General features: G+C 41.8%; 2 long non-coding RNA genes across 2 annotated transcripts in view; one reads left to right on the forward strand and one right to left on the reverse strand.

The window, feature by feature from the left end:
• The window catches only part of LOC140717028 (uncharacterized), a 32,125-nt gene that overhangs the window by 7,907 nt on the left and 881 nt on the right, over nt 1–23,337 (reverse strand). The window contains exon 2 of the long non-coding RNA XR_012096420.1: nt 20,700–20,806. This is a non-coding gene — a long non-coding RNA (uncharacterized lncRNA). The remainder of the gene's footprint in view (nt 1–20,699; nt 20,807–23,337) is intronic.
• On the forward strand, nt 2,222–22,181 carry LOC140717027 (uncharacterized). The gene is made up of 4 exons (XR_012096419.1): nt 2,222–2,334; nt 3,598–3,696; nt 17,988–18,109; nt 21,679–22,181. It is a non-coding gene; the product is annotated as an uncharacterized lncRNA (long non-coding RNA).

Below are 23,337 nucleotides of genomic sequence, written 5' to 3' on the forward strand. Positions count from 1 at the left end.
CCATCCCAGATGCAAATATCTGGCTTCAAACTCATAGTTACTGCCCTACAGTTATAATAGGCTACCAGATGAAACACTCATAACTACAATTCCAAATCTTGCTGCACCTGCAATATTTAAATTGCACCCTGCTCATAAGAACAGATGGTGAGCCAACTACTCATTGCCAGGAAACACCACTATACATCTTAATTCAGTTCTAAACAAACATTCACACTTTAGTTAAGTTGGTATCCATTGAGCCACATTCTCTTCATCATACTGGTTTCAATTTTTCAGTGTCTTTCCATGACACAAAAGCATTGATTAAATGTGCAAAGGAAATTTACTAATTTATGCATGAAGACTTCAAAGTAAGGACCAAGCAGGGACATTGTGACTAGACGTTTGCTCCCAACACTGGAAGATCTAGCCAAAATTTCTTGTTTTTCAAGTTCAGATGAGCAGGTATGATCAACAGCAATAGTTCAAGGGAGATTTAGCAACCCGCCAGTGGGAAGCTAATGCAATTGTGTCTTATACTGGTTGTACATTCTCTTCAGCTGTGGACCGTACCATTCAACAGAGCACTAAACAGAAGTTCACCCTATTCCAGGGATCTTTCACCCACTGAGTTTCAAAGTTTCAAGTATCAAAGTATGTATATAGTTCCATATACTACACTGAGCAACCTCGAAGCAGGAGATCATGGTAGAACTGACAATGCCTTGGAAAGATCAGATTGAGATTAAGTAAGAAAGCCAAATACCAGGAGCTGGCAGAGCAGTGCCAGAGACAGGGGTGGAGGGCATGATGCGAACCTATAGAGGTGGGTTGTAAAGGTTTTGCTGGCTGCTCGCTGTGCAGAACTTACTCTCTCCTTGGAATTACAGGGGCTGAAAAGAAACGAGCCACAAGGACTGGCACAGAGGCTACTGAGCGAGCCTCCACATGGCTGCAGGCAAAGAAGTGTGAGCCATGAGCCAGTGTTGTTGGGACGCAAGACAGGGCCTGATCAGTCTGGGCTGGGTCGCCTGGGCAAGAGTGTCTATTGTTGAAAGACATGAAACACCCGATGACCACAGGTTACATCACTGACGATGTGTCACAACACATCCTAGGATGTATCTCAGCATCAGATTCATTTTCTTTAAGGCATTTACAGGGAAAAAAAGAAATGGAATAGAATTTCTGAAAAGAAACGTAGCTATAGACTGACAAATGACCAATGTGCAAAAGACAAGCTGAGCAAATAAAAGAATAAGTATATAAATAATATTGAGCACATGAGTTGTAGAGTCCTTGAAAGTCCCGAGGTTGTGGAATCAGTTCAGAGTTGAAGTTAGTGAAGTTATTCACACTGGTTCAGAAGCCTGATGGTTGTAGAGTAATAACTGTACCTGGGACCTGAGCATCCTGTACCTCTTGCCTGATTGCAGCAGTAGGAAGAGAGAGTGGCCTGGATGGTGGGGTCTTTGATGATGGGCTCTGCTTCCTGGTGATAGAAATCCTTGTACTAACATTGTGCTAAAATTGTGCCCCCCCCCATCTATAAAACTAACTCAACTCAATAGAGCAAATCCAAATAATCACATGGGATTTGTTGCATATTTGTATTCCCTCCCACCATTAAGTGCAGTTTCACTGGTGAGATCATCACACTGACAAAAATTACTCTACCCTCAACCAGCAGCTCGGTGTTTATAGATTGGACAATCTTGGAGAGTGTCATGGCTGGGATGAGAGCGTCTATTAATATGTGCGCACACTTGCTGTCTGAGACTCCATTAAAAATGGGCAATGAGTGAGTTGTCCCTTTGCTATTTCATGTAATCGCACTTTTATTAAAACATCTGCTGCTGACACAGAGACAGAGAGGCTTGATGATGAAAAGAACTGTCCCAGTTGTGACCATGGCAACGGAGGATCTTGAGCTTAAGTAATTATTAATCCATTTTGAAACCTTCGCTGTGTTGAAACAAGATGGAAAGGTGTAAGATATTTTTATGTATAGCTCTGATCCTGTCCTATTCAGGAACAACATTATAACTTTAAGATGAATGAAAGTATTGCCAGATTTATATTGAGTTACACGGTATAGAAAGTACAATAGTTCTGGAGCATGCCTTGCTTACTAACAGCGGATGTGAAAATGAAACTGGCCGAAGGAGTGGCTGGAAGGGGGACTAAGGGTCAGAGAAAAGATTTAAAGGAAAATAGAGGTATGGTGGGAGCGGAAGAAGGTGGGAAAACAAATGGGTGGAGTGTGGGAAGAAGGGTGGGAGGAGAGAACGAGAAAGGGACAAAGTGAGAGGACACAAGCCGGAGACGGGAGTGATGAAGGTCAGGAGAAAGGTGAGGAAAACAGATTTAAAATTTATAGATTCACTGTATTTGTCATTTATACATCGAAATGTTGAACTGTACAGTGAAATGTGTCATTTACATCAACAACCAAGGATGTGGGGGGTGGGGGAGGGGCGCACCCACAGCTGTTGCTATGCTTCCAGAGTCAACATCGCATTCCCACAATTTACTACCTCTAACCCTGTGCCTTTGGGACGTGGGCGGAAACCGGAGCACCAGGAGGAGCCCCACGCAGTCACAGGCAGAATGTACAAATTGCTTACAGACAGCAGCCATTGAACCCTGATCGACAATCACTGCTGCTGTGCTGCCCACCGTTTAGATAGGTGACGGATGTAAGAAATACTGAGGGCTATGGGCTGTGCAAAATAAGGAAAGAGAGAAAAATGGACATTTCAAAAAGTGGGTGCCACAGTAGCAGTGTGTGTGACACTATTACAGGCTGGAACTTCAAAGTTCAGAGCTTAATTCCAACACCGTCTGTAAGAACTTTGCACATCCTTCCCATGAGCGCATGGATTTCCTCCAGATGTTCTGGCTTCCTCCCATGTTTCAACAACATACTGGTTCGTTGGTTAATTGCTCCTTTTAAATTGTCCTGCGATTTGGGTAGGATTAAATAGGTGGGTTGTGGGCGGTGCAGCTCATTGACCTGGAAAGGTTGGTTCTGCACTGCATTTCTAAATAAAAAATAAATAAATAAAGTTAAGTTCAAAAAGTGAGGTCGAAGGAATGAAGGAAAAGGAGGACAGAAGAAGGAGAAGAAATTTAATTCCAAATAAAATGTCTTAATAAGGAGACTCAATCACTGCATTACATTCTCCTGAAGAGCAGTGTCTGGCGTTACGTAAGGAAGTGCAGCCTAGGTCACGGACAACAGAATAGTTCATCCAGAGATGCTGAAATCAGTGCAAAGAAAAACGGGTTAGTTTCCGAAAAGCTGGTGATCTGCTTACCTGGTGTTCATCCCGCACAGTGAAGGTGAAAGTTATCTTCTGTTTCTGGCTAAATCCCACCCAGAATAATGCAGATCTAATGGATGTCCTTTCAAATCTAATTGATGCCATAAGAGTATTTTCCACTGCTCTTTAATTGCAGTGATAGCAGGAGTCAGCTATAAATGAGATATTAACTTCAATAGTAACCGGATACAAGTTGTAAACCGTTGAAAAGGTCACAAGTTTATGGGAAAATCTTGGTGTTTCATAAAACAATTCAATGATAGTGATTTGTTTTATTATTTATTCACAGTACGTGGGTTCCACTGGCAAGGCTGATATTTCAGGCCTATTGGGTAGTGTTGCTCAATGACACTGATGTTGATCTGGAGTGAAATACCAGCTAGACAAGGTAACAATAGCAAATTTCCTTCTCTGAAGAGCATTTGCAAACCAAATAGGTTTCTCCAGCAAGCCAGTGGCTCACAGTCCATCTGAGAAGCCTCAAGCCTAATGGCATGAATATCAATTTCATGTAACTTCTGGTAACTTCTCCATGCCCCCCTTCTCTCTTTTTCCATTCCCCATTCTAGTTTCCTTTTCATCTCTTCTCTTTTCCCTACCTGCCCATCACCTCCCTATAATGCCTCCTCCTTCCCTCACTGCCATGGTCCACCCTCTTCATCTATCAAACTTCCTTCTTCTTCAGCCCCTTTGCCTCTTCAACCTACCACCTCCCAGCTTCTCACTTCACCTCCCCCTGCCCCACCGACCTACCTTCCACTCTCACCGGGCTTTACCTATCACCGGTCAGTTTGTACTCCTTCCCTCCTCCCTCCTTATTCTGGCTCCTTCCTCATTCCTTTCCAGTCCTGATGAAGAGTCTCTGACTGACTGTTTATTCCTCTCCACAGATGCTGCCTGACTTGTTGCGTTCCTCCAGCATTTGTGTGTGATTTTTTTTAGTTATTGAGGTACGGTGTAGAACAGGCCCTTCTGGCCTTTCGAGCCATGCCACCCCGCAGTCCTGCAATTTAATCCTAGCCTAATCACTGGACTATTTACAGTTCCATGGTCACTTCTGGCTATGTTGCTCCCTACTCACTTTTATTCCTAAATACTTTATTTCTCTCTCTCTCTCTTTTGCCCATTATGTCAGTAGCATTTAGAGCAGCAATGAAAGTCCTCCATCTCAGGCAATGTTCATGACTTCCTTCATCATGTCAGTAACTTCCCAAATATTTTAGCTAACTGAATACAAAATGCCCTAGGTGGCATTTTGGGATTTGAAGCCAAATCTTGAAATCATTATTCCAGGCCCATGACTTGCTAGAAGAACAGCTCAATCACTATACCAGCCAAATCCTAACTGGGAGGTAATTTTCGATAAAATTACATGGGTAATAAAAGTACTCATGTAAAGGCTTGCATTATAATTTGGCTTTCTGATTCTGAAATTGATTGATTCATTGTCAAGATGTGGGTGTTACCACAAAGGAGAACATTTATTGCCTGTCCACAGCTGTTTGAGAAAGGTAGCAGAGAGAGGCAAGGCTGCTTAAGCTGGATTTCTTAAACTGGCTTGCCACCTTGTTTCAGAGCTTGTGCCTTCAAACTCCACTCTGACACCAACACACTCAGCACAAAGATTTAGGCTTAAACTCTGGGGCAGTAGTTCCAAGGAGCTACATAGTCAGATGTGCTCTATTTCCAAACAAAATGTTAAACAAAGCACTATCTGTTGTAATAGATATCAGAAATGTTTCTGAATATTCAGCAGTATCCATAAGGAGAGAAAAAGTTAGCACTGATACCTTCCACCAAAACTAGGCAAAGTCAGGGGACAGGGAAGAGTGCTGGTGTTGGAGTCTGAAGCAACAAACAACCTGCTGGAGGAATATCGTCCCGATGATGGATTTCGGCCCGAAACATCAATTGTTTATTAACTTCCATAGATGCTGTCTGACCTGCTGCGTTCTTCCAGGTGTGTGTGTGTGTGTGTGTGTGTGTGTGTGTGTGTGTGTGTGTGTGTGTGTGTGTGTGTGTGTGTGTGTGTGTGTGTGTGTGTGTGTGTGTGTGTGTGTGTGTGTGTGTGTGTGTGTGCGTGTGTGTGCGCGCGCGTGTGCGTGTGTGTGCACGCACGCGCTCTGGATTTTCATCTACTGCAGAATTTTTCACGTTTCTAATCTGCTGGAGGAATTCAGCAAGTCAAGCACATTTGTGAGGTATATTGTTGGGTCAGCATTGGCACAGCTTTATTCTGCAGAGCTACTTGTAAACCATTGGTACTTCATAAGACGATACGAGGCGTAGACAGCCAGTGCCTTTTCCCTATGGTGAAAATGGCTAATATGAGGAGGCATATTTTTAAGGTGACTGGAGGAAAGCATGGGGATTATGGAACGTGCTAGCAGGGGAGGTAGGAGAGGCAGCTACACTAGAGGCTCTGAAATAGGCACATGGTTGAAAAAATTCAGAATCAGGATAGGATTTAATATCACCAGCTTATGTCATGAAATTTGTTAACTTTGCAGCAGCAGTACAACGCTATACATAATACTAACGAATAAGAAAAAATCTATGAATTACAGTAAGTATATTTATCTATCTAAATAAGTAGTGTAAAAATAGAATTTTTTTTTTTATAAGTGTGGTAGTGTTCATAGGTTCAATGTCCATTCAGAAATTGGATGGGAGAGGGGAAGAAGCTGCTCCTGAATTATTGAGTGTGTGTCTTCAGGCTTCTGTACCTTCTTCCTCATGGTAGCAATGAGAAGAGGGCATGTCCTCAGTGATGGGGGTCCCTAATGATGGATGCCGACTTATTGAATGATCGCTCCTTGAAGATGTCACAGAGACATAGAAAACCTACAGCACAATACAGGCCCTTTGGCCCACACTGATGTGCCACACATGTCCTTACTTTAGAAATTACTTAGGGTTACCCACATCCCTCTATTTTTCTAACCTCCATGTACCTTACCAGGAGTCTTTAAAAGACCCTATCATATCCGCCTCCACCACCGTCGCCAGCAGCCCATTCCACGCACTCACCACTTTCTGCATAAAAAACTTACCCCTGACATATCCTCTGTACCTACTTCCAAGCACCTTAAAACTGTGCCCTCTTGTGTTAGCCATTTCATCCCTGGGAAACAGCCTCTGATTATCCACACGATCAATGCCTCTCATCATCTTATACACCTCTATCAGGTCACGTCTCATCCTCTGTCATTCCAAGGAGAAAAGGCCAAGTTCACTCAACCTATTCTCATAAGGCATGCTCCCCAATCTGGGCAACATCTTTGTAAATCTCCTCTACACCCTTTCTATGGTTTCCACATCCTTCCTGTAGTGAGCCGACCAGAACTGAGCACAGTACTCCAAGTGGGGTCTGACCAGGGTCCTATATAGCTGCAGCATTACCTCTCGGCTCCTAAACTCAATCCCACGATTGATGAAGGCCAATGCACCGTATGCCTTCTTAACCACAGAGTCAATCTGCATAGCAGCTTTGAGTGTCCTATGGACTCGAACCCCAAGATCCCTCTGATCATCCACATTGCCAAGAGTCTTACCATTATATTCTGCCACCATATTTCACCTACCAAAATGAACCACCTCACACTTGTCTGGGTTGAACTCCATCTGCCACTTTTCAGCCCACTTTAGCATCCTATCAATGTCCCGCTGTAAACTCTGACAGCCCTCCACACTATCCACAACACCTCCAACCTTTGTGTCATCAGCAAATTTACTAACCCATCCCTCCACTTCCTCATCCAGGTCATTTATAAAAATCACAAAGAGTGGGGGTCCCAGAACAGATCCTTGAGGCACACCACTGGTCACCAGCCTCCATGCAGAATTTGACCCATCTACAGCCACTCTTTGCCTTCTGTGGGCAAGCCAATTCTGAACCCACAAAGCAATGTCTCCTTGGATCTCAAGCCTCCTTACTTTCTCAATCAGCCTTGCATGGGGTACCTTATCAAAAAGCTTGCTGAAACCCATATAAACTACACCTACTGCTCTACATTCATCAATATGTTTAGTCACATGCTCAAAGAATTCAATCAGGCTTGTAAGGCACGATCTGCCTTTGACAAGACTGGATACTGCGAAGACTAGTGCCCATGATGGAGCTGACTAAGTTTACAACTCTGCAGCTTATTCCAATCCTGTGCAGTAGGCCGCCCCTTATACCAGATGGTGATACAGCCAGTTAGAATGCTCCCTACAGTACATCTTCTGGAAATTTGTGAGTATTTTAGGTAACATACCAAATCTCCTCAAACCCCTAATGAAATATAGCCACTGTCTTGCTTTCATTGTAGCTGCATCGATATGTTGGGTCCAGGTTAGATCCTCAGAGATATCGACACCCAAGAACTTGAAATTGCTCATTCCTTCTATATCCAGAGCACTATGTGGGAAGAAGGGGTTAGATTGATCTTAAGGTAGGTTAAAAGATTGGTCCAACTTTGTGTTCTTTTGTCTACATTCTGAACTGCAAGACGACATTGTTTCTGAGTTAAATTTGAAGTCCAATGGAATGGTATGGAATAGAAATTACTTATAGACCAGACAAGAAAGACAGATTTCAATAACTGGTAAACATCGGTCACTCAGGTTTTAACAACCATTCATGGTGACATTCGCAGATACTCAGTATTAATGTGATGGACCTGTAAATCAGACTTTCAGAATCAATGTACACATCCAATGGGAAAAGATCGTAGCTCAGCTTGATTTCCTACAGTTTCTCACTCTCCAGAGCAGTATTAATGTCATTTTATAGGTAGTAAGTGTCTGCCAAGGTACTTGAGAGGCGAAAAATGAGTTTTAGACAAGAGAAATTCTTATTGAAAAGTCTCTTGCCAATGGTACTGACAGGATGCTGAATAACAGCTCCCCCAAGCCTCTAGCCCATTTCCCAGTAATTAACAGCTCTGTTCTAATGCCCTTAAAATTATACACGGTTGTTAAAAGAAAAATATTTCCTCTTAACTAATGCATTGCAGCTTGGAATGGAAACTGCTCTGTCCAAGACCACAAGAAACTGCAGAGACTTGTGAATGCCGTTGTGAATAGGTACTTCATGAAAACCAGCTTGTCCTCCAAGGACTCTGTTTAATCTTCTGCTGCCCTGGAAAAGCAGGCAGCACAATCAAAGATTACTCACACCCAAGTCATTCTCTGTTCATCTCCATTCAATTAGGCAAAGATACATGGGCTTGAAAACATATTCACCAGGTTCCCAGTGTTATAAGATTCTAGAGTGTACCTCTTGTATGTTAAAGATGAACTTCTGATCTTACAATCTACCTCATCTTGACCCTTGCACTCTACTCTCTGACTGCACTACACCTTCTCCGCAAATGTAACACGATATTCTGCATTCTGTTTTTGCTTTTCCCTTGAACTATGTCAATGCATTTACATTGTGAAATTATCTGTAAGGATGGTTTGTGCAACAACGTTATATATGCTGATACTGAACCAACTCAACATTCAAATAAAATCCCAAGAAGGTAGAAATGGAGTAAACTTCTGAGTTTGCATTAAGGTAATCATGTCTGAATCCCCAGTGCAGTCAGTTAGTTGAGGGGAGATGAGGAATTGTCTCCGTAAATATTGGGCTGATGTCTAGCAAGTGCAAATGCTTTCTCAGAGCTCCATAGATGGCCTGCTCTTAGACAAACCAATGAAATGGCTTTAGTCCACCTAAAAGAAGGCAATCTTGAGTTCGATCGGAAGTCCAGAAGTCAAGACCTAATGGGAGTCTCTGCAAGTCCATGGGGAAGTCAAAGACCCAATGCCTGTGATTCCATGAGTCTACCAGAGGCTAGTGGGTAATGAAAAGGGCTGTCTTGGGGTTAGAGGACAGTGTATGTATGTGTGGGGCTTGTTTGTCACTGCTCGCTTGGTATGCTCTGTTGTATTGTTCTGCCAAGCACAGAGGGCATGCTAGCCTGGCGTTGGAATGTATGACGACCCTTGCAAACTGCCTCCAGCACATCCCTCGGTGTGTTGGTTGTTAATGCAAATAACCCATTTTGATGTACATGTGATAAATTAATCTGAATCTGAAAAAAACAGCAGGAAAAAAAATCACTTTACATACTCCAAATGAGTAAGTGGCTCAAGAATCTCATGCATGAGACTTGTGATGAAACCTACTTCAGAGCAGAACAAAATGTACAGTTGGGACATAAAGTACTTAGAGAAGAAGCAGCAGCGAGAGTACATTTCAAACCAGTTTCCCCTTAATGAATGCAATTAAGGTTTTGCTCCATTGTTGGAGTTGATATTTTTGAATGTAGTCTTCATGTTGTGGAGTCACTGACAAACTGACATCACTGATCACCCCTAAATGTAGAGGTGGTGATGGGCCTCAGTCCACCAACCCACAAAGTGAAGATGACCAATCCTCATAATGACCAAAGAAGAACCAATGGACACCGAAGTCAGGATAATGTATGAACTCGAGGGGAAATTGGTGATGCGGTGCCTCCATGCACCAGCTCTTCTTGTCCTTCTTACTTGGTGGTGGTCAAGAGTTTGGAGGGGATGCAAGAGCTTAACAGTGGTCTAAACACAAGATGTTCTGCAGATGCTGGAAATCTTAAGCAATGCACAGAAACTGTTGGAGAAACTCAACCAGTCAGGCAGCATCAATGAAGAGGAATAAACAGCTGATATTTTGGGCCGAGACCCTCCTTTCCAGTCCTGATGATGGATCTTGGTCCGAACTGTATGTTTATCCTTCTGCGCAGATGCTGCCTGACTTGCTGAGCTCCTCCTGCATTTTGTGTGTGTTCTCTCTGTTCTAGCTGTCATAGCTTAGCTGGTCTGACTTCGAAATGATGGGCAGATGAACTGCTACACCCGTCCAAAAGCTGAAAGGAAATTGCGAAAGATTTGCATCACATTAAAGAAACTCGATTTCTCATTAAAGGGAAAAGAATTACAATCCCCATTCAATAAACACGTACATACACCAATACAACATCACCCCTCCTCCCCTCTATCATACTGCGCTATTCAATCTCATTGCTATAATATTTTAAGAAGCACTTGGCTAATAAATTGAATTATTTGATTACTATGCTAATACCTTGAACAGCAAATTGCAGCAAACTTGTTCTGGCAACTCGTGAAATTCCTTTGACTGCCTTCATTGTATAACCTTGTGGAATTAAATGCTTCATTTTCCATTGATCTGGGGACCATGATGGATACCTCTACAGTCGCATTGTGACACACTATTATTGTAAGTGAAGATCTGAATTAGTTCAGAGCAATAATCAGTGTAAATGGGTGCTCCCTATCAGTTGTTAAATAATTAATCTTTCAAATGTCCTGCAGTCAAACCAATAATTGTTTTCTATGCTATGTTAATGAATTGTAATTTAACTATGATGTTTATCTCATTACAAACATATTTGCATATTCAGCATTCATCCATGCTACTGGATACTTAGGGAAATGTCTTGGTTATATTAAGGAGTATGTGAAAAACTTTTTTTTCTCTTTCAGAGGATAGAGTTCACTGGCTGCAGGATCAATGGAAACAGAACCACTCAGGCTTTGTAAAGGGAGTTAGACAAGCATGAGAGAAAGATATCTACAGGGTTAAAAGGAAGGATTAAGGGAATCGAGTCAAAGAGTCATAGAGCACTACGGCACAGAAATAGGCCATTCATCCCACTTAGTTCCTGCCAAACTCTTATTCTGCCTAGTGGCATCAACCTGCATCTGGACCATAGCCCTCCATACCCCTCCTATCTATGTATTTATTTAAACTTCTCTTAAATGTTGCAATTAAATCTGCATCCACCACTTACACTGGCAGCTCGTTCCACACTCTCACCACCCTCTAAGCAAAGAAGATCTCCCTCAGGTTCCACTTAAACACTTCACCTTTCGCCCTTATCCCATAACATCTAGTTCTAGTCTCACCCAGTCTCAGTGAAAGATGCCTGCTTGCATTTACCTTATCTAATTTTATATACTTCTATAAAAATTATCCATTCCTGTTTGAGAAGTTCCAGAACCTGGGCCTCTGTACCTCCCTCTGCAAATGGATCCTCGACTTCATAATTGGAAGACCACAATCTGTGTGGATTGGTGATAATATCTCCTCCTCGCTGACAAGGAGCACCTCAGGGGTGTGTGCTTAGCCCACTGCTCTACTCTCTCTATACCCATGACTGTTTGGCTAGGCATAGCTCAAATACTATCTATAAATTTACTGATGATACAATCATTATTGGTAGAATCTCAGGTGGTGACGAAAGGGCAAACAGGATTGAGATATGCCAGCTAGTGGAATGGTGCCGCAGCAACAACCTGATACTCAATGTCAGTAAGACAAAAGAGCTGATTGTGGACTTCAGGAAGGGTAAGACAAAGAAACACATATCAATCCTCACAGAGGGATCAGAAGTGGAGAGAGTGAGCAGCTTCAAGTTCCTGAGTGTCAAGATCTCTGAGGTTCTAACCTGGTCCCAACATATTAATGCAGATATGAAGGCAAGACAGCGACTATACTTCATTAGGAGTTTGAAGAGATTTGGCATGTCAACAAATACACTCAAAAACTTCTATAGATGTAACATGGAGAGTATTCCGACAAGCTGCATCACTGTCTGGTATGTGGTGGGGTAGTGGGGGGGCTACTGCACAGGACTGAAAGAAGCTGCAGAGGGTTGTAAATTTAATCGGCTCCATCTTGGGTACTAGCCTACAAAGTACCCAGGACATCTTCAAGGAGCGGTGTCTCAAAAAGGCAGCGTCCATTATTAAGGACCTCCAGCACCCAGGGCATTCCCTTTTCTCATTGTTACCATCAGGTAGAAGCCTGAAGCTACACACTCAGTGATTCAGGAACAGCTTCTTCCCCTCTGTCATCCGATTCTTAAATGGTCATTGAACCCTGAACACTGCCTCACTTCTTTAATACGTATTATTACTGTTTTTTGCATGAATTTTAATCTATTTAATATACGTATACTGTAATTGATTTACTTATTTATTTATTATTTATTTCTTCTATATTATGTATTACATTGAACTGCTGCTGCTAAGTTAACAAATTTCACAACGCATGCCGTTGATAATAAACCTGATTCTGATTTTGAAAATTATCCTACATTCCTGGGAATAAAGTCTTAATCTATTCAAGCTTTCCAAGGTGGAATAGATTGCTCCATAAGGAGCAAACATGAATTTGATGGGTTGAATGGCCGCTGCCTACGCTCTATTGGTTGCATAATTTTGCATTTCATTCAACTGCGCCCTCTAGCCTTCTTCAAACCCACAGATACTGTTTGTCAATGGGCTGGTAATCTGGCTCATGCCATTTGACAAAGAGTCAAGCATTAGAGAAAAGAACAGTATCGATCTGGCTGTCTTTCTGTGCCCAGTTCACTTTAGTCCCAGTAATATCCATTTCTATGCCCTTTTCAATACTGTCCCAGTAGTGCCCTTTGATCTTGCATATTGGGTGCAATTTATAACAGACGGGAGATGCTACAGGATAAACAATGGTACACCATCCATTTTGCATTACTGCCTTCAATGAAATATTCAAAGTTCGAAGTAAAATTTACTATCAGAGTACATACATGTCACCACATATGACCCTGAGATTCTTTTACCTGTGGTTACACTTAGCAAATCTATAGAATAGTAACTGTAAACTGGATCAGTGAAAGAGCTAGAACATAGAAGACAAAAAACTGTATAAATACAATTATAAATAAATTGCAATAAATAATGAGAGCATGAAATAACAAGATAACGAATCCTTAAAGTGAGATCACTGGTTGTGGAAACATCTCAATAGATGAGTGTAGTTATCCACTTTTGTTCAAGAGCCTGATAGTTGAGGAGTAATAAGTGTTCTTGAACCTGGTGGTGCTGGTCCTGTGCTCTTGTACCTTCTGCCTGATGCAGTAGCGAAATAAGAACATGGCCCGGGTGGTGAGGATCTTTGATGATGCATCTACTTTCCTACAACAGCGTTTCATGTAGATGTGCTCAATGGTTGGGAGGGCTTTATCCATGACGTACTGGGCAGAATCTACCACCTTTTGTAGGATTTTCAGATCAAAGGTATTGATGTTCCCATACCAGGCTGTAATGCACCCAGTCAATACAGTTTCACTACACATCTATAGACGTTTGACAAAGTTCACCCATCAGGGTAGTGACATGTACGTCTGCTGATTACCAGGGACAGCAGGACATCAGTGATGGGTGAAGTACAGGGTTTGTGGTTGAGGGTAAATATCATAGCGGGTCGCAATTTTGCTCTCATCCATACAACTCAAACAATGAGATTAGAAGATTAAAGTGTAGAGTTGTGAAGACTACTTGCACATAAGGGCCTTGTATTCTTCATGAATAGAAGACTCATGTTCAATCTAATCCAGATGTTTTAAAAGTTGAATGCATTTAAAAGATCCAGAAGAATCATTTTATTGGATGTGTATTCTTCAACCAGGGTGCAGAATTTTACAATTAGAGATAGATGTCAGGGAGTGAAATCAGGAGGCACATTTTCTACACAAATGGTAGTGAAAATCTGAAGCAGGGATAATTGCAGCTTTCAAGACTGAGATCGATAGATTTTTATTAACTGAAGCTACAAAAGGTTTCATGCAAGTCTTGAAAAATAGAACCGAGACCAAAACAGTGAGGTTGCAACTATCATAGAAGACTGAATAGCCTGGAGCACTTTAATCAAGCCAAGGATGTTGATGAATGGCATCAAAGAGGATTACATTATGAGAGTAGGCACTTATATATTGTAAAGAATATTTCTAGAACCAAATATAAATACAAAATACCTTGTAAAATACAGCACTGCTTCAGTGCTGCTGCAAATGTAAATGAGATTGAGCAGAAGGGCAAGTTTAAAATCCCATCTCAAATATTTATTTTAGATTGCTGCATTCATAGCAAAACACCTGTGGTAATGCAGTCATTACACTGCACACAGAGAGTGCAATGTATGGGGGTGGGAGGTAAATATATTGTTCTGGATAATATGTTTTTAAATGGTAACATACAACACGTTGGGGTGGCACTGTAGCATAATGCTATTACAGTGCCATCTGCCCAGGTTCATTTCCTGCCACTGTAACGAGTTTGTACGTCCTCCCTGTGACCGCGTGGGTTTCCTCTGGGTGCTCTGGTTTCCTACCACATTCCAAAGATGCACCAGTTAGTAGGTTAATTGGACGGTGTAACTGGGCAGTGTGGACTTGTTGGCCTGGAAAGTGTCTTACTGCTTGTTGTTCCTTTCCGCGCCTTGTGACACATTGGGCAGCATTTTTGCCGCTTCCTTCGCATTTGTCTGTTCTTTACAAGGCCGAGAGTTGTTAGCTCGACACTCAACCCAGCATGGGCGGGAAGTGTGTGACGAGCCAGCTGGATTTGAACTCAAAGTCCAGTGCTGATGCCACTACACCACTGGCCAGTAATAGACAGCACTTTCCTGAGAATGACTACCTGCTATGTTTCAGGGATCAATTAATCCCTGATGAATTTACTGAGAATTGGCAGATGGGTTAATATGGGTTGGTGCAAGAATTAGGAACAGAAATTATGTGAAATCTAAAAAAAAGGGCAAGAGTTGGCAATGTGGACAGTAAATGGTGTACGTTGCTCTTGGAATCCCTTCTTTACTGCCAGCTTCACAAATTCTGTCAGAGTATCCATCTAAACCCCCTGCTGCAAGAGCATCCTTTCACCCCACTCAAACACCTATTGCCATCATTTCTAAAAGCTCTTCAAAAATTAAGCTTCCCTTTCAAAGATTCTGCTGCTTGCTGTCTTCCTACTCTGCCATCACACCATTGGAAAGGCAACTTAGCCAGCAACGCATGGGCTATAAGACCATAAGACAAAGTGTTGATGTTTCAAGCAGACACCCTTCTTCAGTGTCCATGTAGTAATGCAGCAGCTGAACTAATAGCCCTTAACATATACATAGCCTTGATTTTTGATGTCCTTCATGTTACATGTCCATCTGGAGGAGGGAAGGTGAGAAGTGAAGGATACAGGTGGATTGCAAACTTAGAATTCAATGCAGAAAAGTTTTAAAATGTGGGAAGACATCATTTCTTTGGCAGTCATGACCCAAAGACTAGCAATGAATATGTTCACAATGCCAATGAAGCAATGTGTCATTCCCAATACTCCAGGAGAACTGAGACCAACAAGCAGTACGATTTTTGTCACTGGAACTTTCTCATCAGCTGGAAGATGAGGACATTTATTTTTTGTTATTTGTTGTAAACTGAGGCTGCAAAGAATTTCTAATAGAAAAAGGACATGCTTAGAAACCAGACTTCCTCCTGCGGGCTCTTGTCCTCTATCACAGTCAAATGGTGCAAAAAACAGAATCCCATGGGAAGTTGCCCCTATGCTAACAACCATGTGTGTTAGCACATGGCCAAGTGGTTAAGGCTTTGGGCTGGTGATCTGAAGGTTGTTAGTTTGAGCCTCAACCAAGGCAGCTTGTGTGTCCTTGAGCAAGGCCCTTAACCACACATTGTTTCAGCACGTTTTTAGCCCAGTGGCGGCGGTTGGTGCAGTATGGACAAGACAAGATAACCTGCTAATAAGTTAAACTGTTTCACAGTGACATCCAGGTAATAATTGGACATGGTGAACACCCCTCATATTGGCATGTTAATCCAAATTTATTAGGGAAGAAAGTTGCACCATTCTATTCTTTGACACCTTGGGCTGAAAATAGAAGCCACAGTCCTCTAACAATCTGACAAACTTCCACAAATGTGTTGTTGAAAGTATTGCGACTGGATACATCATGGTATGATGCAGTGATTTGGATACACAGGAATGTGAGGAGCTGTAGACAACAGTGGACTCTGCCCACATTCCTTTCCACCATCAGTAATGTCTACAGGAGATGCTGGCTCAACGAAGGGTCTTGGCCCGAAATGTTGACTGTTTATTCCTCTCCATAGAGGCCGCCTGACCGGCTGAGTTCCTCCAGCATTTTGTGTGTGTCTGTCAACAAAGATCTCCACCATTCAGCCCATGTCACCTTCTCAGAGCTTCCATCAGGTGGTACAGAAGCCTGAAGCCCCACACCACTAAGTTCAAGAACAGTTACTTCCCTTCATCCATTCAGTTCTTGAATCAGCCTGATCATCCCCCATCACTGTCTTAGTGTAGCAACATTATGACCACTGTGACCACTGTGCAATACGACGGACTTTTTTTTGCTCTAATTGTGCTCTTTCTTGGATAATTCATGTTTAATATATGTTTTCCTTGTGAATGTTGTTTATCTGACGTTGCTGTAATTAAGCTTTTCATTGTATCGGTACATACATGTACAGTATTTGTGCTTAAGACAAAAAACTCAACTATAACTTTGACAGTACAGCATCAATCCATGGACGATGTTGCCTGAACATGCAGGGTCAATGTGAAGTAAATTTCACAATGGAATGACAAACAATAGAGAGAAATCAGAACCTACCCGTCAGTCTGTGACTCACTAAAATAATACATTGGGATCCTAATTTATTGCAGTGGTACAATAAGCATCCCCAAATCACTATTTTGTAAAATAATGCATCAACATTTTTCATCTAATAGGATATCACTCATGTGTCAAAAAGTCAATAAAATATTTAATAAACCAGATTTGGGAATAACTCCAGGATGTTGATGTTTCCTTTATTCTCGCATGCTGAAAATTTATTTTTCTCATGTCTTATGCTAGATAAACTTGGGTTGTTTTCTCTGGAGCGTCGGAGGCTGAGAGGAAATCTGACTAAGGTTTACAAGATTATGAGAGGCATAGACAGGGAGTATCTGTTTCCTAGGGTTGAAATGTCTAATAGCAGAGGGCATGCATTGAAGGTGAGAGGGGGTAGGTTCAAGGGGGATGTGAGGGGTAAGTTTTCTACTCAGAGAGATGGATACCTGGAATGGGCTGCCTGGTGCGGGGGTAGAGGCAAATACATTGGAGGCTTTTAAGAGACATTTAGATGGGCACATGCATGTAACAAAGGTGGAGGGATACGGACATGGTTTAGGTAGAAGGGCTGAGTGTGTGCGTATTTTTAATTTGCTCTTTAGCTAGTTCCACACAACATTGCGGGCCAAATGGCCTGCTCACGTGCTGTACTGTTCTACGTTCATTGTTCTTGTTTCTTTTGAGCACAAGAGTACTGCAATAAATAATTGTAATAACTTTGACATCTTAACCTCATCTCTTCTGAGCTTTCTCAGATATCGCTTGCTTGTTTTGATATTTTGAAGGTCCAATGGCTGGAACTATCCTTACTGCCCAGCAAACCCTTCCCCCGGTCAGTACTTTCCTCCTTGCAAGGCTGAGCTAGGTCAGTTGCACTGATTTAAAGCTGTTGGAAGTGATCGTATAACATTATTTCACAACTCACAAAAATATCACAGATGTGTGATGAAAACCCAGAATAGCTGCCAGGGCCTTCATTAGATCATTTGCAGATTTTCTCACTGGCAGATGGGGGACAATAAACAGATGTTTCTGCAGTACCATCAGGTAAGATTTTATGATTCATGTTCCTTAAAGATATGACTGGTTAATTCATTAGTAAAAGAATAAAATGCAGATTTTTTATCTGAACAATTCTGTATGTTATCTTTTTGTTTGGCATTTACTTTCAGATTCAGATATCCTTGGGGCTGGTGACAGGAGCCTTGTTCCCGGCGCTGAAATTTCAATTGGGACACATTAAAATGCCAACAGACCTTTAGGGTCAAGCAGAAATATTGATTATCTCTACAAGGTAATGTGGCAGAACCTATTTCAGTGATGGTAATGGAGATAGATTACTGCAGCCCCTCTCCAGTCTGTTCCCAAAGCTGCTCCAATGAATGGGAAAAAAATCACCAGCCTCTATAATACCAAGTTATTTATGTTATCGCTGTGATATTTTTTTGCAGCCTCTAATATTTCAGATCTTAATGAAGAATTATAGATACTGAGATCGATTGTCAACCAAGGACTTACCCCCTTACAAAAACAGGCACTATTTAAACTGAAAGTGTGCAATTCATGAGCTTAATATTTTGAATGTAAATACACAAATTAAAATTAATGAATTATAGTCAATAAATTACATGTTGGCATAATGCTATGGTGAAGTTGTTGTATTTTCCTGGACTGAAATGCAATATAGAATTGAATTGGCTTATTATTGTTATAGGTACCAAGGTACAGTGAACAAAATTTGTTTTCTATACCACCAATACAGACCATTTCATTACCACAGCACATTGAGGTAGTACGTGGGGAAAAAATAACAGAATAAAGTTTGACAGGGAAAATTTACTACAGGCATACAATAGGTTGCAAGGCATCTAAGCAGGATAGGATCTATGGAGAGAATTGGTCAGGCGACATTTCAGGTCGAGACTCTTCTTCTTGATTGCATTGGCTTATAATGTCAATTATAAACACAAGAGATTATGCTGTTGCTGGAAATCCAGAGCAACACACACAAACTGCTGGAGGAACTCAGTGGTGGGGCAGGCAGCATCTATGGAGTTAAAAAAACAGTCAACTTTTCGGGTCAAGACCCTTCATCAGGACTGGAAATGAAGGGGGAAGATGGGAGATGGAGGGGAGAGGGAAGAGAACAACCTAGAAGGTGATAGGCGATGCCAGGTGGGTGGGGGGGGGGATCAAGTAAAAAACTGGGAGGTGATTGGTAGAAAAGGTTAAGAGCTGGAGAAGAAGTAAATTGATAGATAAGGAGAAAGGGGAGGAACACCACAGGGAGGTGATAGGCCAGGGTGGGGAACTGAAGAAGAGGGAAGGGGGCGGGGAGAAAATGACAGGAAGAGAGAATTTAATGTTAATGCCATTAGGTTGGAGACTACCTAGAGAGTATATGAGGTACTGTTCCTGCAACCTGAGAGTGGCCTTATTATGGCAGATGTGGAGGCCATGGACCAATGTGTTGGAATGTAAATGGGGACGGGAATTAAAATAGTTGACCACTGGAAATTTCTGCAAATTCATCTGCAAATCTGTTGGAGTCACTACTGCATCCGGTGCTCCTGATGTGGCCTCCTCTACACTGTTGAGACCTGACGTTGATTGGGGAACCACTTTGTCGTGCACCTCCACTTTGTCAGTCAAAAGCAGAATTTTAATTCCTATCCCCATTCCTATTCTGATATGTCTGTCACGGCCTCCTCATCTGCCACGATGAGGCCACTCTCAGGTTGGAGAAGCAACACCTCATTTCCTGTCTGGGTAGCCTCCAACCTGATGGCATAAACATTGGTTTCTCCAAAGTCTGATAATTCTTCCCGTCCCCCTTCCCTCTTCTTCAGTTCCCCATGCTTGCCTCTTACCTTTTCTCCTCACTTGCCTATCACCCCCCCCCCCATGGAGCCCCTCCTCCTTCCCTTTCCCCCATGGTCCAATTTCCTCTCCTATCAAGTTCATTCTGCTTCAGCCCTTTACCTTTTCCACCTATCATCTCCCAGCTTCTTACTTTAAGCTCCCTTCCCTACCCCCGTAGCTTCCTGTATTGCATTCACTTGTCCTCCTTCACCCCCACCTTCTTATTCTGGCATCTTTCCCCTTCCTTTCCAGTCCTGATGAAGAATCTTGGCCTGAAACATCAACTGTTTGTTCATCTCTACAGATGCAGTCTGACTGCTGAGCTCCTGCAGCATTCCATGTATGTTGCTCATGTAACCTCTATTGTCCACTCTCCTCCACAGATGATGCCTGAGCCATTGAGTTCCTCTATTGTTCTGTGTGTTGCCCCAGATTCCCAGCACTTCCAGGCTCCTGTGTCTCCATTTTGAAAGGGCTACAGTATGAGGAGCATTAGATGGCTCTGGGACTGTACTTGCTGGAGCTTAGAAAAATGAGGGGTATCTCACTGAGAGAACTATCGAATATTGAAAGGCCTAGATAGAGTGCATGCGGAGAGGATGTTTCCTCTAGTGGGGAAGAACAGAAGTGGAGGACACAGACTCAGAATTCAAGGACATCCCTTTAGAACAGAGATGAGTAAGAATTTATTTAGTCAAAGCGTGGGTGAATCTTTGGAATTCATTGCCACAGATGGCTGTGGAGGCCAAGTCTTTGAGTATATTTAAAGCAGAGATTGATTCGTTCTAGCAATGGTGTCAAAGGTTATGGGGAGAAGGCAGGAGAATGGAGTTGAGAGGGATAGTAAATCAGCCAAGGTGGAATGGTGGAGAAAACTCAATGGGCCAAGAGGCTTAGCTCTGCTCCAGTGTCTTATACTCTCATTAAGTATTATATATCATTATAAATTTTCAATTATTATTATTATTATTATACTAAATTATACATATGAAAATAAGAAAGAGCATCAGGAGCAATCTAACCTGTTCCATTATTCCTCAAAATCATGGTCAACCTTGTAGCTCAGCTCCACCTTTTTGAACAGCTCCCATCCCATATTCAAAGATTCAAGCTTGCTTAAAGTTATTTCCTGTACACAAAAGTAAGAACAAAATAATTGTTACTCCAGATCTGATGCAGCACAAAAAAAAACACAAAAGATAAAGAACACAATAGCAATACTAAAAAACACACAATAAATATAAATAAAATAAGATAGCTTATATACATAGATTGATTGATGTCCATATAAAGTGACACTAGGCTGTAGATAAGGTGACTGATGGGAAATAATAAAGTAGTGGTAGAGTTAGTGGGTGGAAGTGTTGATTAGTCTTGCTTCTTAGGACTCTTTTGATTCCCTTAATATCTGAAAATCTATTAATCTCTGTTTGGAGTGAAATCCATTACTGAGTCTCCAGAGAAAAAAATTCTAAAAGGTCACCTCTCAGTGTGTGAAGAAAGTCCTACTCATCGCAGGCGTAAATAGCCTACCCCTTATTCTGGTCCTAAACCCTTCTGCTGTGGAAACAGCTTCTCTATTCCAGCTTATTGTACTCCATAATATTGTAAGTTCACTCTCATTCTTCTAAATATTATTTTCGACAACCCCAATCTAGTTAATCTCTCCTCATATGCAAACCCATTATCCTTGGATCCATGCTAGTGAATCTTCAAAGCACTCTGTGATAAATATACTCTTTCAGTAGTTAAGAGACCAAATAGTTAAAATTATGCAACTACTTTTTCCCAAGACACTGTACACTCAGTGACTATTTTATTAGTTACCTTCTGTAGCCCATCCATTTCAAGGTTTGACATGTTCTGTATTCAGAGATGTTCTTCTCTGTTTTACTGTTGTAATGCATGGTTATTTGAGTTACTGTCGCCTTCCTGTCAGCCTGAACCAGTCTGGCTGTTCTCCTCTGACCTCTCTCATTAACAATTTATTTCTGCCCACAGAACTGGCACTCACTGGCTTTTATTTTTCACACCATTCTCTGTAAACTCTGGAGACTGCTGTGCACGAAAATCCCAGGAGATCAGCAGTTACTGAAATACTCAAACCGCTCCATCTGGCACCAATAATCATTCCACGGTCAGTGTTATTTAGATCACATTTCTTCCCCATTCTGATGTTTGATCTAAACAACAACTGAACATATTGACCACATCTGTATGTCTTTTATGGATTGCATTGCTGCTATATGATTGGCTGATTAGATAACAAGCAAGAGAAAATCTGAAGATCCTGGAAATCTGAGCAACACACACAAAATGTTGGAGGAACTCAGCAATCAGACAGCATTTATGGAAAAAAAGTACAGTCGACTGATTAGATATCTGCATTAACAAGCAGGTGTATAGGTGTACCTAATAAAGTGGCTACTGAATATATAACTGCAGTAAGACATTTGTACTCCTGTACACAAATTCTCTTTCAATGAAAGGAAATTTTCCATTTGCATTGCTGGCTATTTATTTCCTTGCATGTTGGCTTTTAATGACTTGCTTACAAGGTTAATTTAAGCACCAACATTACCAATTCTCTCACCACTTAAAAATACTTTCAGCACGGAATTCAGCGGAGCAGTTAGTGTAAATCTAACTAAGCGATCAAGGTTCCATTCCTACCGCTGCCTGTAAGTAGTTTGTACGTTCTCCCTGTGACTGCGTGGGTTTCCTCCAAATGCTCTGGTTTCCTCCCACATTCCAAAGAGGAACAGATTATTAGGTTAATTGGACACATGGCTGTAATTGGGCGACACGGGCTCATTGGGCCAGAACCTAAAAGGCCTGTTACCACATTGTATTTCTAAATAAAAATTTAAAAAATTAATTTCCTACTCTGTACCAAAATGGGTAACCCATACTGTTCCACTTTATATTTTATCTGCTGCCTTTATAGTCACTTATTCAGCTTGTCTGCAATGTATCACCTTCAAGCCGGTTTACATCCTCCTCCCTTCATATTGTCATCCTCCTCCCATTGTCAGTTCATTCAGATATGGCCCAAGTGCGGAGAGAGAGAGATGTTGAAGTGGGTCAATGGTTCACAGACTTTAATGAGAACGGTATTTTAAGAGAAAAAAGAAAACAATAAACGTTAGGCCAAACAGGGCCACTAACTAAAACTCTCAAAAGGAAAACACCACGGCTGAAAGGAATATCTACATATAAAATGAATACCGCTAGTCCTCAGTGTCATTCGACTCAGCAGCCCACTATTCTCAGGCAAGGCCGAATGCAAACAGGCGGCGTAACGTTGCTGAGCTTTGCTCAAGTCTTGACAAGCGCTACAACGGAAAGGAGGGAGTTAAATACAGCCATAATCAAATAATAATTATCTGACACGTGCATATTCATGAATGCAATTGCTGAATCTGCTGTGCAGCTGAGTCCATAGCTGTGACACCCCCCCCCCCCCCCGTTTTATATCACAAGATCAATTTGTGCAGTTTACCAAAGGAACAATGATAAAACGTTGTTCTGCATGCCATCCAAACATATCGTCCCATCACATTGGTGCATTGAGGAAGTACTGCACAAGGGAAAACAATAACAGAACACAGAATAAAGTGTTATAGTTACAAGCAAGGTGAGGTGCAAGCAGACAATAAG

This window comes from Hemitrygon akajei, chromosome 27 (genome assembly GCF_048418815.1).
Source record: "Hemitrygon akajei chromosome 27, sHemAka1.3, whole genome shotgun sequence".
Classification (NCBI taxonomy): domain Eukaryota; kingdom Metazoa; phylum Chordata; class Chondrichthyes; order Myliobatiformes; family Dasyatidae; genus Hemitrygon; species Hemitrygon akajei.